Source organism: Dipodomys ordii, unplaced genomic scaffold (genome assembly GCF_000151885.1).
Source record: "Dipodomys ordii isolate 6190 unplaced genomic scaffold, Dord_2.0 Scaffold25, whole genome shotgun sequence".
NCBI lineage: Eukaryota > Metazoa > Chordata > Mammalia > Rodentia > Heteromyidae > Dipodomys > Dipodomys ordii.
In genome coordinates, this window is record NW_012267241.1 from 16,223,461 (window position 1) to 16,228,519 (window position 5,059).

A 5,059-nucleotide genomic window follows, 5' to 3' on the forward strand; every position below is an offset into this window, starting at 1 on the left:
ACACACACACACACACACACACACACAAACCTTTACAGTACTTTTGGCCCAAAGTACCCTGGGATTTGAGCTGAGAAATAGCAGCAAAGTTACTCTGAGACAGTGAGCCGTAGCTCCTTTCTGCAGATGAAAGGTTAATCCTGATCACCACTTCCAATGCTATAGAGCAAGCCAGCCGCAAAGCCCAAGAGGACTATAAGATTGGGGACATAATGCCTGTTGTATTCTCTATGTTTGCTTTCAGTGCCGGGAGAAGAAGAGAGAGGCAGACTGAATGACAGAGAATGGTAAATTTCAGGAGACCTATGAAATATGATTCAATGTATGGGACACAGGATATGGAAAAAGAATGTGTGTGTGTGTGTGTGTGTGTGTGTGTGTGTGTGTGTGTGTAGTAGGGTCTTCTAAAGAGTAATGGTCCCCAAGACTCTGTCAAAGAGCAAAAGGTACAACCAAAGTAGAAAGTCTGAAATGGGGTTTTTTCCAGGCAAGTGGCCAAGCAATGGAGGGATGTTTTGAAAGCCACATACAGACTTTGACTCAGCTCAGTTAGTTAGTATCACCTGAGTCTTAGGGTCCAACACGGCCTGATCTGACTTCATGCAAACTTGAAATTTAAATGTATGTATGAAGTCTCCAATTCTCCCAGTCAATCACTTGCCAAATTGAAGATCTTGTAAGTCCTGTGGCTTTCATCCATGCTTTTCTCCACTTGGCTTAGGGTAATACAATTAGCTAACTGTACATGGCTCTAAACTGCTTGATTCTTAAACATGGTGACTTTGCATGTCAGGATACAACTAGCATTGTGAGGTACTTTGGGATCTAACAACTAGAAAAGTCCTGAAATCTAGAGGTGTGTGCTCTGAATACACTTAAGTGCAAAGAACAGTCTTCCATTGCCCTCCCCGCCCCAAAAAAAGAATTATCCTGGCTCAGTCTATTAGTAACAGTAACGTGACACGGGTTGACCTGCCTTCAGTTGAATTGAAGTCTTCCACAGTCTGATCAAAGTTTTTGTGTTGGGTTTTTGTTTAGTTTTGCTTTGTTTGTGCCCGCCCTAGGGCTTTAGCACTGTCCCTGAGCTTCTTTTGCTCAAGGCAAGCACTCTACTACTTGAGCCACTGCGCCACTTCCAGCTTTTTTGAGTAGTTTATTGGTGATAAGAGTCTCACGGAGTCTACCTCAGCTGGCCTCAAACCATGATCCTCAAATCTCAGCCTCCTGAAAAGCTAGGATTATAGGTGTGAGCCTTTAGCACCTGGCTTGATCAAAGTGTTTTTAATTAAGAAATCACATTTATTTAATAAAGTCTAGGAGATGTTATTTATTTTCCTCTCCAAGCCTGTTTGTATACTTATTTGCAACAAGATACCTTTTGCGTCAAAGAATATGTATCCTTAGCCCCAGGAAGTCAACCCTCATCAAACCAATCGAATCAGAACACACTTGCATCACAGTTCTTTCCAAGGTCTGGTTCCAGGATTTCTGTGGTAGCAAAATCTGAGGATGCCCTGATATTAACATAAAATGGGATCATATTTGTTTATAACCGATGAGAATCCTTCCATATACTTTTATCTTTTTTGGTGTTGGTCCTACTTGAACTCAGGGCCCTGGATACTGTATTTGATTTTTTTTTTTGGAGCCACAGTTCCATTCTGACTTTTTTTTTGGGGGGGGAGCTTATTAGAGATGAGAATCTCATGGACTTTCTTGTCTGGGCTGGCTTTGAACCACATCTCAGCTTCCTGCGTAGCTAGGATTACAGGCATGAGCCACAGCATGGGCCCTTCCATATACTTGAAGTCAGCTCTACATACATATACCTCATACAGTGCAATTGTTTGGTAAGCCATTGTTAGTCTGTATTTTTAGGGAAAAATAATATGAAAAGTGTGAAAAGTGTCTGTACTTTAGTATAGGTACAGATTGTGTGTGTATGCATGTGTTCATGCATATGTGTGTGTCCTGTGTATCAAACTCAGGGGCTGATCACTATTCCTGTCCCTGAGATCTACCACTTGAGCCACTTGGTGGGGGCAGGGACAGGGGAGGAGGAGGTAGTTAATTCAAGATCAGGGTCTCACAGATTTTTCTGCCTGGCTGGCCTGGAACTACAATGCTCAGAACTCAGTCTCCTGAGTAGCTAAGATCACAGGTGTGAACCATTGGTGCTGGGCTGGGTGCAATTTTTTAAAAAAACATTTTTAGTCCACAGTTGGTTGAATCCATGAATGTAAAACTCATGGTTTCAGAAGGCCAACGTTAAGTGCGTTGTCCTCCTCAGTGACTGGTTTAAGAGAGGACCTGAGTATAGTTGGTATGATTGTTATTTGAGAAAGTAGTCCCTATTCTTAAAAATGGGTTGTGATCAATTTATAGCAAACACAGACATAATAACTTTTACAATTCCTGTGTCTGGGTTCCTTTGAAATATAGATAGCTTCTCTTCTCATCCTGGGGTGAAATCAATTCTTATCTCCTCAAATTTGAACAGGCCAACTTTCTTTGAAAAATAAGAAAGGAGCAAAGTAGGTCATTGTAGGACTTTTAAGCCTATGCCTCAAGAGGTCTTATTATATCAGTTCTCATCTTCTTAGGAAACTGACACAGGAAGAATCCCAGTCTATTCAACAGAGCACAGCCAGTTGTCCAGCCACAGCAGCTTTGGTCTTTGACTTGTAAATAAGACTATCTTAGACTATCCAGACCCACTCAGCTGACTGAAGGTGGTAGACTGAATCCTAGAGAGAAAAGCAGCAGGCCTGCCCCCTTGAGACTAATTGAAAATATCAAGTTACAAAATTGGGAGCAAACAAAATTCTGGTTGTTTTAGGACATTACATTTTGAGGTGGTAAGTTTTGAAGCCATAATAAATAACTGATAAAAAAAAAAAGACATCAGGACACTTTTACCCTGTGGATGCTATTGTGCCAGGGAGCAATAGTCTAGCTTTTACAGCTGTTAGGATTCAGACCTTTTTCTTGAGCAGAGCAAAGTAGAAAGAAGAAATGAACTTGATCCTTCATGTTGACACTGAGCTGCTGAATTAGCTCTCCTCCCTTTATTCTTAGGTGGTAAGACATAGTACATTTTTCTCATGGCTTGAAATACGCTTGTGTTTTCTCTTCCTTGGAGAGAAAACTGGCGTTCAGTGAATTTCCATTGACTTAAGATGAAATTCAAGCCTGTTCATAATCGGATTGGTTCCTGCTCATCCTGCCTTCATATTTCAATGCTGCCCCTTGCTTGTCCCACTCCCCAGACATCACACTTGTCTTGAAGTTGGTTCATGAACTTGAGCATGACTTCAATGAGTTCCATCCCCATCTACATCTTTACATCTTCTGTTCCTTCTTCATGAAGCTTTCTTATTTTAAATATTTTTTATTGTAAAGATACTGCTCGGAGGGGTTACAGTTATAAGAGTAAGACCATGAGTACATGTCCCATTGAGCATTGTTACCTCCTCCTTTGTTTTTCCCCTACCATCCCTTCCTTCCCCACCTCCCCAACTCCTCCCAACACCCCCCCCAGCTGAAGTTGTAAAGTTCATTTTCAATATAGTGTCTTGTAGATCTTCAGAAAGCTTTCTATTAGCCCCATCACTAAGTCTTCACCTCAACCTTCTCCTTTGAAAAATGTACATGTTGGGATTGGAGAAGCAGCTCAATGGTGGGCCAGATAATTAAAATATTCAAGGTTCTGGGTTTAACCCCTCAGGACAAGGAAAAATAAAAGAAAGTAATAAAGGTAAGAAGGAAAAAAGAAAAAAAGGAAAGGAAAGGAAAGGAAAGAGGAAAGGAAGGAAGGAAGGAACGAAGGAACGAAGGAAGGGAGGAAGGGAAGGAGGGAGGGAAGGAGGGAGGGAGGGAAGGAAGGACTCATATGGTACTTATTTGAATAGTTCTAAAAAGCTGTTCTAACCAAGGATAAGATCCTATTTTCTTTACCTGCCTTTCCCTGCATCTTGTATATACATTTGTCTAATCTGGGGAAGGGAAGGGGAATAACACAACGCTGAAACAAGGACACAGGATGACCCATTGCAAAAAGCCTACCCACAGGACAGTATATTGCAAATGAACTTTACAACTTCAGGGGGCTTGGGGGGATAAGGGAGGGGAGGGATAGTGGGACAACAACAAGGGAAGGGGTAACATTGATTGACAAGTAATGTGCTCATTGCCTTACTCATGTAACTGTAACCCCTCTGTACAGCACCTTTACAATAAAATTAATTTTTTCAAAAAAAGAAATTCTGGGGCTGGGAAGTTGGCTCAGTAGTAGAGTGCTTACATCACATGCATGAGACCCTGGGTTCGATTCCTCAGCACCACATAAGCAGACAAAAGCTAGAAGTGGCGCTGTGGCTCAAGTGGTAGAGCGCTAGCCTTAAGCTGAAGAGCTGAGGGACAGTGTCCAGGCCCAGAGTTCAGGCCCCACAACCAACAAAAAAGAAAGAAGAAAAAGAAAAAGAAATTCTGTGCAAATGAGAATTTATTTAACATTGTCTTTTGTTCTCAACATCTATTACTTTAGCATTTTAGTTGAACCAAAGGTAGAAAGCAAACTTCTTCCTCTTTTTCTGAGTCAGAGTCTCTCTTTGTAGCCCAGGCTGATTTCAAATTCTTCCTGCTTCAGCTGCCCAAGTGCTGGGATTGCAAGCATATACCACTACACCCAGCTATTTTCAAAAATTCTTATTACTTAAACCACGATTTTATAAAACCTCTTCAAAGTGAAAGAGTCATCAGAAAGTCTCCAGAAAGTTGTACATGCAAAAATAGATAGCACTTTATAAATACTGATTGATTGATAACCCTGATTATTGCTTTTCTTCAATACACTGTTATACTCAGATGGTCAATTATTTCTCCTTTCTAGATGTAACAGAAGTATTGATGGTTATGACTTTAATTTTAGGTACAAACTTATAAAACCAGAAATGCTATATCTTGGCAAAAAGTACTAGTGTTTTTTAAAAAGCAGAATGTGGAATCCATGTGTTTCTCTTTCCTGTTATTCAAATGTTGCCTTGGATAAAGAGTCAAA